Source organism: Chanodichthys erythropterus, chromosome 16 (genome assembly GCF_024489055.1).
Source record: "Chanodichthys erythropterus isolate Z2021 chromosome 16, ASM2448905v1, whole genome shotgun sequence".
NCBI classification, from domain to species: Eukaryota; Metazoa; Chordata; class Actinopteri; order Cypriniformes; family Xenocyprididae; genus Chanodichthys; species Chanodichthys erythropterus.
In genome coordinates this window covers 8,519,660-8,530,641 of record NC_090236.1, presented here as the reverse complement: position 1 = coordinate 8,530,641, position 10,982 = coordinate 8,519,660, and the positions used below count along the sequence as shown (strand labels likewise).

General features: G+C 38.1%; 1 pseudogene; it reads left to right on the top strand.

Annotated features, from left to right (window-relative positions):
* The first annotated feature begins 270 nt into the window (after positions 1-270).
* On the top strand, positions 271-9,812 carry LOC137003732 (macrophage mannose receptor 1-like; annotated as a pseudogene).
* Positions 9,813-10,982: the final 1,170 nt, after the last annotated feature.

Sequence of the window (10,982 nt, the reverse complement as noted above, 5' to 3'; positions counted from 1 at the left end):
CTTTACAAGACTTAATGTAATTGGTACAATAATTAAAAGTTGAATAAAATGCAGAAAATGTTAAAAGAAATGTAATGAATATAATTCAAATGGTTTGGTAAGTAATATTTCGTTAACCATATTTGGGGTGTGTTTGATGACATGAAGTATGCAAAGTCACAATAAATTTGCAATGTACGTTTTGCATTCCCTTCTTACAGAATTGTCACAGAAATGTGTGTTTAGTCATCTCTTATTAGAATCCAGCAGAGAGGATCTGTGTGAGCAGTCATGGACGGGAGTCTGTTTGTGCTGCTGCTGCTGCTGTCAGGTTGGTGTAGTCATTTGTAATCTGTATTTATGATGATGTGTACATGGATATATGGTTTAACATGTTGGTTTTAACAGGGCTCTTCTGGAGCAGTTCTGCTCTTTCTCGTCAGTACCACTATATAAATTTGGGAATGTCATGGCCAGAGGCTCAGAGTTACTGCAGAGAGAAGTACACTGACCTGGCTACTGTAGACACCATGGATGATGTGAACAGGCTGGTAAATATAGTGGATGCTGGATACAGCGGATCAGTGTGGATTGGACTGAAGAGAGGGACACAGAAACGCTGGGCTTGGTCTAATGGAGAATCTTTTCCGTACTCTAACTGGGCTTCAGGACAGCCATATGAGAATACATCTTGTGTATCTTTTCGTTATGGGTTATGGTATAGTGAAGACTGTAGCTATGGCCTATTTTTTACATGCTACAAGGGTGAGTTCCCCATTCTTTTATATTTATTGAGCAGTTTAACTGGGGAAAAAAGCTATTAACTGATTCTTTTTTATTTTTTATTTTTTTGCATCTCATTAGAAAATAATGGATACATCATTGTAAAAATCCCTAAAAGTTGGTCTGACGCTCAGAGCTACTGCAGACAGTATTACACAGATCTGCCCTCCATCCACAACTCTAAGGAAAGTAACCAGCTATCTAATGTTTTAGTATATGGATATTACGTTTGGTTTGGTCTGTTCCAGGACTTTTGGGAATGGTCTGACAAATGGAGCCTTTTCTTTAGAAACTGGGCAGCAGGTCAACCATCCCAGAGTTCAGGATCTGGTGACTGTGTCAGCATGTCAAGAGTCAATTCTGGGAAATGGGCTCATGAAAGCTGTGATGTGCAGTATCCTTTTATCTGCCATGGATGTAAGCAACTAACAATTTAGAGCATGTTAGACAGAGTGACTATCATTTCATGTTCTGTATGGACGTCTTGTGCATTACTGTATTTAACAGTGTGTGTACAATCACAACAATATGCTGCTCACTATCAAAAAAAATTCATTCTAAAAACCTGACACTCAAAACAGCCAATAAATTCAAATTGATGATATATTATAGGCTAACCTATACAGAAAGCAAGCAAGGAATCTATGATTATTCCCTAACAAAAAGCTATATTCCAAGTTGGCAATTTCATATGAACTTGTATAATTTTATTATACAAAAAGCTTGAAGATGCATTTCGAATGAATGTTATGTGACATTTTTAACAAGTTCTTCGTTTTTTACCATGAGCTTGCCAACTGATTTCTGCTCTCATTATACCATTACCATTGATTTACCACATAAAAGCTATTCAATGCTTGTTTATTCATGTTATAAATCATGTTATAAATCTATTCATGTTAGTCAGAAAAATTAACTCTAGAGAGGAGCTTTGATAAATATATGCACTATAGCATGCATTACATTTTTACTTAACCTGTTCTTCAATATTTAATATATCACAAGCTTATGAATCGCAAGCATGTGAATAGAAGACTAATAGAACTGTGAAATTTGTGTCAGTACCCAGCTCTCCATAGTAGCCAACCATAAACAGTCTGTTTTCCAAAAAGGAACACCCTATAAGTGCCCTGCCCTCACAGAAATATCCTTACTCACAAACAGGGAAGTTGTGGCCTGTTGTGGCCAGTTGTGGCCTGAAGGTCATGGGTTTGAGACTCAATAAGAACAGGAATTGTAGGCACCTAACCCCCAATCTGGCTTTCCGGGTGCTGCAGCAAATGGCTTTTTGAAGGCCAAAACCTGAAACTCTGTTAGCATTTTAACACTTCCAGGTCTTCCAGGAACTGAAATACACCTGAAATGATGTCACAATATGATTTTTTTCATTGACTTATTGCAGAAAATAAGGCCTGTGAATAAAAAAAAAAAAAAAATCACTAAGCTTCCAACAACTCTCAAGATTTTACCTGTTCGGCTGATAATGTTTAATTTCCCAATTTCCATTTAGCCACTTGTAAGTACTGTAACAGCCTTTTACAAGACAAGTAAAAGCTTTAAAAAACTTAAAGTGGAAAAAAATGGGACAATAGAGGTTGTCTGGGACATTAAACATCATCAGCCAAATAGGTAAACTCATCCACACACTAGTCCACTTTTATTAGGGTGACCATATTTCTCATGGTGGAATACGGGACGGGTAAGCAAGGGGTGGGCAATATGACCATTTTATTTGTAATATGAGAAATTTTATTTCACAATAATTATTATTAAATAAAAAAGACATTTACAAACAAAAAGACAAATACAATAGAGATACAAATTAAAATAAACTTGTTTTTCAGATACAGTAGGTTTATTTACCAAGTATAAATTTAACATATTTTGTTGTGTGATTAATATTAATGACAGACAAATATTTAATTAGGCTACTGTCCCTTTAGGACCGAATTTATGGATGTATTATACACTTATCTGGTTTTCACTCACTTGTTAATATCCACTTAAGTAATAACCAACTGTATTTACATGAGAAACTCCACACGATGGACATTTTGACAACTTTGTGTGCATTTGACCATTCAGGCGCAATGAGAACTGATTGCGCACTGTCTGAGAGAATGTACTCGGTTACTGACATAACCTTGGTTCCCTTAGATATGGAACGGGTACTGCGTCGAATGTCTTATTATACATAAGACAAGACGCATATGGGGAAAACTCCTTTTTAATCTAATTTCTTAAGCCTTTTTCAATCACACAGTGAAACTGCACGGATTGTGAAGTTAAAGTAAATGAACCAATGATGTAGCGCAGCAAAGTACGCAGTACTTGTTCGGTATCTAAGGGAACCGAGGTTAACTGTCAGTAACTGAGTACGTTCCCTTTTGATACTACACTTGTACTGCGTCAAATGTCTTATACATAAGACGAGACGCATGGGGACTGTTCAATCTTGCTGTGCTATGCAGGGGGATGACAGAGTTGGGGCAGAGCACTTAAAAGGGCTCGCACCAGATACCTATAGTAAAGGACAGCCCGGACAATGGGGATGAAATACTGTAGTCATCCTCCTAATCCCATAAAGCTAAGGCACCAGCAAGGCCTGGGATGCATATAGTGGGCATAAAATGTAGTTATACCCAGACATGACAAATGTGGATGGTGAGGCACAGCCAGCTGCTGCACAGATATCAGCGATGGAAATGCCAATGGACCATGCCCATGAGGAGGCCATGCCTCTCGTGGAATTCGCTCTTACGCCTAAAGGGCATTGAAGGCCTAAAGAGGAGTAAGCGAGTGCTATGGAATCGACAATCCATCTGGAAAGTCTGGGCTTCGTGACCGGACGATCTTTCGTGCGGCCACCGAAACACTGTTCCGCCTGGCAAAAGGAGGCGGAGAGGTCAATATAGGCCTGCAGGGCCCTGACAGGACAGAGAAGGTTCGACTCCTGATCATCCTGAGAAGGAGGAAGAGCGAAGAGAATAACCAACTGCTCCTTAAAGGGGGTGGATAGGACTTTCGGGACGTATCCATGTCTTGGTTTCAGGACGACCTTGGAGTCGCTAGGCCTGAATTCAAGGCAGGAGGTGCTCACAAAAAGCGCCTGCAAATCTCCCACATGCTTAACCGATGCTATAGCTAGCAGTAAAGCGTTTTTCAGCAACAGGGGACATAAGTCAGTAGTCTGGATTTGCTTTAAGACCTCTAAGAACGATGGATATCCCTTAAGGAAGCGAACAACCAAGTTGTTTCTCCGTATCGACTGCCCTGCTTTAGGAGCATGAGAGGCTGCTATAGCTGCGACATAGACCTTAAGGGTAGAGGGAGTATGGCCTCTATCCATTAAAGGTGCCCATAGAATTAAAATTTGAATTTACCTTGGCATAGTAAAACAGTTAAAATAACAGAGTTCAGTACATGGAAATGACATACAGTGAGTCTCAAACACCATTGTTTCCTCATTCTTACTGTATTTGTTTAAAAGACCTCATTTGTTTAAAAGACCTCTGACGAACAGGCAAATCTCAACATAACACAGACTGTTGCGTAACAGTCGGGATCAAGGCATTACACAAGGGCAGGATGTCTGGATCTGTGCACAGCTGAATCATCAGACTAGGTAAGCAAGCAAGATCAATAGCGAAAAATGGCAGATGGAGCAATAATAACTGACATGCTCCATGATATCATGATATTTTTAGTGATATTTGTAAATTGTCTTTCTAAATGTTTCGTTAGCATGTTGCTAATGTACTGTTAAATGTGTTTAAAGTTACCATCATTTCTTACTGTATTCACATAGTTGTTATTTTCATTTTTTAAACACTTGCAGTCTGTATAATTCATAAACACAACTTCATTCTTTATAAATCTCTCCAACAGTGTGTAATGTTAGCGTTAGCCACAAAGTATACTATCAAACTCATTCAGAATCAAACGTAAACATCCAAATAAATACCATACTTAAGCGATTAGACATGTTGCATGACGAACACTTTGTAAAGATCCATTTTGAGAGATATATAAGCTGTGTCAATTTTGTTTATGGTGTTTAAGGCAAGCGCAAGCTCCGTGGGCGGGGAGCAGGAGAATTTAAAGAGGCCGCTCAGCCAGAATTGGCGCATACAGTACAGTCCAAAAGTTTGGAACCACTAAGATTTTTAATGTTTTTAAAAGAAGTTTAGTCTGCTCACCAAGGCTACATTTATTTAATTAAAAATACAGTAAAAACAGTAATATTGTGAAATATTATTACAATTTAAAATAACTGTTTTCTATTTGAATATATTTCACAAAGTAATTTATTCCTGTGATGCAAAGCTGAATTTTCAGCATCATTACTCCAGTCTTCAGTGTCACATGATCCTTCAGAAATCATTCTAATATGCTGATCTGCTGCTCAAGAAACATTTAATGTGTACAATTGTACAAAATATTTGTTTCAGGATTATTTGATGAATAGAAAGTTCAAAAGAACAGTGTTTATCTGAAATATAATCTTTTGTAACATTATAAATGTCTTTACTGCCACTTTTGATTGATTTAATGCATCCTTGCTGAATAAAAGTATTCATTTCTTTAATTTCTTTTTAAAAAAAATAAAAATAAAAATTCTTACTGACCCCAAACTTTTGAACGGTAGTTTATAATGCTACAGAAGCTTTGTATTTCAGATAAATGCTGTTCTTTTGAACTTTTTATTCATCAAGGAATCCTGAAAAAAAAATACACAACTGTTTTCAACATTGAAAATAATCATAAATGTTTATTGAGCAGAAAATCAGCATATTAGAATGATTTCTGAAGGATCATGTGACACTGAAGACTGGAGTATTGATGCTGAAAATTCAGCTTTGCATCACAGGAATAAATTACTTTGTCAAATATATTTAAATAGTACACAGTTATTTCAAATTGTAATAATATTTCACAATATTACTGTTTTTTACTGTATTTTTAATTAAATAAATGTAGCCTTGGTGAGCAGACGAAACTTCTTTTAAAAACATTAAAAATCTTAGTGGTTCTTTTGGACTGGACTGTATTTAATGATGCCCCAAAATAGGCAGTTAAAAAGATTTATAAAAAAAAATCTATTTTGAGCCGAAACTTAACAGACACATTCAGGGGACACCTTAGACTTATATTACATCTTTTAAAAAGACGTTCTACGGCATCTTTAAGTCTTGAAGGAAGGACAATATCTGTGATATGTCACAAGTCAATGGATCCATGCCGCGGGCCGTGCACCAGGCAGAAAAGATGGACCATTTCAGGGAGTCTTGTTGACAGAGCTCTAGCTTGTGAGATGGTGTTTAAGACATTCTCAGGGAGGCTTGCAGGCTTCCATTGAGAAACCATATGTGAAGATCCCACAGCTTGGGTCTGGGGTGCCATATCATTCCTCTCACTTGAGAGAGGAGGTCTTATTTTCTGAACTGTGTGGAGGTGGAACGACCATTCCCCTGAGGGAAGGATGTTCCGGGACAACATGTCCACCTCTGTGTTCAGTATGCCCTGTACATGCGCTGCTCTCAGTGAGAGCAGGTTGCATTGGGCCCACTCTAGGATGGTTTTCACTAGAGTGAACAGGGGAAAAGAAAGAAAGCCCACCCTGGTGATTTATGAAGGACAGCACCATCATGTTGTCTGATATGACCAAGACGTGGTGTCCCACCAGGAGAGGAAGGAAGGCTTGGAGAGCTTGATATACCACCATCATTTCCAGATGGTTGATATGAAGCTCGCTTTCCGGCCCGTTCCAAGTGGCAAGGGCCGGATGGTTGTCGCACAGAACTCCCCAACCCATCTTGGAGGCATCTGTGAAGATAACCTTCCCTCCTGTTCATCGTCCTGAGCTGAAATACAGGACTGATCCTGTGGAAAAATGGACGTCTGCCTCCCCCCCCCCCTAGCTTTTATAGCCTCGTTGTGTTTATAATCATACTCTTGCAAACTATTATATCTCAGACTTTCAGGGAAAATGTTTTTAACCCTCTGGAGTCTGAGGCTGATTTGGGGCTTGGAGAAGTTTTGACATGCCCTGACATTTGTACTTTTTTCAGTTGTTCATAAACATATAAATGACAAAAGTGTCATTACACTGTATTCAGCACAAACTAGGCTACAATAATATGTGAGGAACATGTATGTACATGTTTGTGTTTTTGAAGGAATAACGTTTATGCGTGGTTATTGAAAAAACAAAAAACTTAAGTCACTGAAATAAGGCCAAAAAAAGTATATTAAATCTGTGTTCACAAGACTTCTGGATATTGGAGGTTGTAGACTAGAGTTTTTGCTTCAGAATTATATAAATATTATGCTGCCTACTCCTTCATATAAAACAATATCTTGATTTAGCTTTTGTAAGACACTTTTTGTAAGACACTATCTGCTTACTCCTTCAGTCTATTACAAATTTAATTGGCTCAGTTTCAGCTTATAAATTGCTCACAAAAAATGTTTTAGGTCAACATGCTTTTTAATCATGATTGTATCTTCAACTATCTATCATCTTTATAATCCATAATCATTTCCATAATATAATCATTTCCCTCCTAAAGGGCGCAAGTACCAGTACCAGTTTATAAATGAAAGCAGGACATGGCAAGATGCTCAGAGTTACTGCAGAGCGAGATTCACTGATCTGGCCACTGCTGATGAGCGACGCGAGTTTGCTGTTAAATACAGTGGATGCTGGATACAGTGGTTCAGTATGGATAGGTCTCCACAATGGAACAGAGTATCGCTGGGTCTGGTCTATGGGCACACAGTCCCAGTACAGTATCTGGAATCCAGGAGAACCAAATGGCGATGGAGAGTGTGTGAGGAGTTTTAATGGAAACTGGTATGATGGGAACTGCATCACCGCTCTCCCATTTGTGTGTTTCAATTGTGAGTTCTCAAATCTGGTTCATTTCCCCCCACACTTTAGCTGATCCTGGAATAAAGGCTGGTTTTTATCTGGTGTTTCTGAACAGACAGCTCTGGTTTTATCATCATTACGACTGCTATGACATGGAGAGATGCTCAAAGTTACTGCAGACAACACCACACTGACTTGGCGAGTATCAGCAGTGCAGAGCAGCAGAATCTGATCCGTAATCAAGCATCGCTCTGGATTGGTCTGTTCCTGGACTCTTGGCAGTGGTCTGATAGTGGGAATCTCACTTTCAGATACTGGACAGAAGGTCATCCATCACAGAGTTCAGGATCTGAGTGTGTCGGAATGTCAAGAAACAATTCTGGTAAATGGGCTCATAAAAGCTGTGCTCTAAAGCGTCCTTTTATCTGCCATGGAGGTGAGTTTCCACAGTTAACAGAATCAAATTATTCAAACGAGATTCGTATATCATTCTTGAAACAGACCTTTAGGGTTGGGAACCGAGAACCGGTTCTCATCCGGAACCGGTAGTGTTTTTTGAAAAGAACCGGAACCGTGTAAGATTTCTAAGTTTCGGTTCCGAAAACGGTTCTGGTGTGATGGGTGGTCGAAGTGCGGGGAGCGTATCCTTTCATAGAGACGTCTCACATCATGAATATTATAGCAATGAATGCACTGAAAAGCCCTCGCGCGGCAATACTCGTATACGCAAGATTTCAATCGAGAGAGAGAAAGAGACATGCCCAAACCTGCATGATTAATCTTTAAAAGATCGCGTTCTCGATTTCATCACCCACATGATCGTCCGTGTATATTAAACCTTTGACAAAAGTAAAACTGCGACATTCAAACCTGCGTTTACGCTGCCGTTGATCTGAAGAGAGTTGTAATTGTGTATATAAACAGCTTCACAAACAGTCTTTTCAAAAGCACAGTAGGCTTATTACAAATAGGCCTATTCCAATTATAACAGAAGTATACAAAAGTTTATTATTCAGATAGAAACGCTGCTGTTTATGTATAATAAATTACCTTCTGTTCTGAAAGTGACGACTGTATCGATTGCATTGTTACGCCACTAGGTGGCAACACATTTACTGTTAAAAATGTGTCTATCAATGAATCATTCTGTCAGAAACAAGTCTTTATGAATCCAACTTACAAAAATATTCTGTTTCACCTGTCTTAATCTTACATGTTTGTTAAAGCATCTTATCTAATTTGTGGTAACACTTTATAAGGTTAATTTATGAACTAACCATCAGTAATGCCTTTGTTACTGTATTTGTTAATCTTTGTTAATGTTAATAAAAATACAGCCGTTCAGAGATGTTACTTCACAGTGCATTAACTAATGTTAACAAATACAACTCTTGATTTTAATAATGTAAATGTTGAAATTAACATTAACAAAGATTATAAATGCTGTAGAAATGCAGTTCATTATTAGTTCATGTTAATGTAGTTTACTAATGAACCTTATTGTAAAGTGTTAGCGAATTTGTTGAGATTAACAGTTTGTTAAATTAATTTTACACAAAAAGGACTGTTTGAGTCGAGTATTGTGCATTTTTCCCTTACTACTAATTTTTAATAGTTGCTTAATTATTTTAATGGAACCGGAATCGTTAGGCAGAACCGGAATCGGAACCGGAACCGGAAAATTTCTCACGATTCCCAACCCTACAGACCTTACAAACTACTGTCATATGTTTTCATTTATTGATATATCTTCTGTGTTAATGATGAATTTCTTTAGATGACAAGTTAATTAAAAAGCAGACCGTCAAACTGAAATTGTCCTGTAATGGAAAATGCATGTTGAATGATCCTTCCATACAGACTGCCATCCTGAATGAGGTTCGTCTCTGCCGTAAAAACTTTTTCAGTGTCAGTGTCAAATTTTGAATGCATAATAGCACCATGACAGCCAACCACAACATCATATAGCATTGTGCTCTTGATGCTCTCATATCACATATTGTTGCTGTTATTATGTTTGATTTTTTTTTTTCCTGGTCTTCTCCAGATAAGTGAAAAGCTGAAGAGCATGGGGCTGGAAAGTGACAGCAAAATAAGCTGGAGAAAAGGTGGAGAGGTGTTTCATCAGGAGATCAACCGTACTGCGAGTACCAATAATACATGTAATAAGAAGTAATCTTTTATTTAGGCCTTTATATCAAAATTCAAAACAGACTTAAAGAATATAGAGGGGGTTTTATTTTTAGTAACAGTAGATTGCTTTAAGGAATTGTTAAGTAGTTGTAGTAGAATTATCAGTTATTTAAAGTGCCCCTGTTATGCTTTTTTTAGGTACCTAATTTTGTTTTGGAGGTCTCATAATATACATTGCACATCACCACATTTTTCAATGATTCTCAAAAGACTCTTCTGATGATTCCGTCTCTCTAAATCCCACCTTTTCGCAAGCCTACTCGGCTCTGATTGGCCAGATGGCCCAGTCTGTTCCGATTGGTCTACTGCTTACAGCGTGTGTTGGAAACTAAACGCTCATTACCATAACTGAACTTTAGCTCAGGAGGTTTCCTCAGTCCTCAGCAATTGACTATATGCACGGTTACTTCCTGGTTGTCCTTTAGCCAGCTCGGTGATTTCCGGTGAACTGTTAGCTGTTCATTCTGTACTTGCTGTACAATGACACAAAACCATCAGTGGTTGACTTTTTAATGTTGTATTCATATTTTAATGCAGTTATCACATTTACCTAATTTGCCAATAAAGCAGTTTTATTGATTGCAATAAAGACTAAGCTTTTGGGACCGTTTAAGAAATGCTGTTTCTGTAATTAAAAATGTGTGTCTTTTTTCCAGCACTTCAAATGTTATTTTTAATGCATGACCACCAGTGAAAATGAAATTCACTTTAAAGAAAGTCTTTCTACAAAACAAAACTTAATGAAGTGGTCAAAATCATGTCTGACCCACTCCATGTCTCCCGATATTGTTACATATGCAGGTAGAGATGAGGCTGATACAGATTTCCACAATACGAACAATACATTTATTAAACAGAAAGCAGAGATCACCAAACATACATCTTAACAAAACAGAGAATGGACAAGGAGTGCAGGGAGTGAGTGCATTATAAAGGGAGTGCAGATGATAGAGTCCAGGTGCAGGTGATCCGTGATGATGAGGAGCTGACGAGGGAAGTGAGTGCAGGTGTGGAGAACAGGAGGATCTTGGGAAATGGAGTCCAGGGGAACAAGGGATCTGTGACAGCTATATTGACATTATAAAATATCTAGGTTTGGTGTTGGTCCATTGTGTTTTATCAAGTGCAAAGTCAATGCAGCCATCTTCCAGGA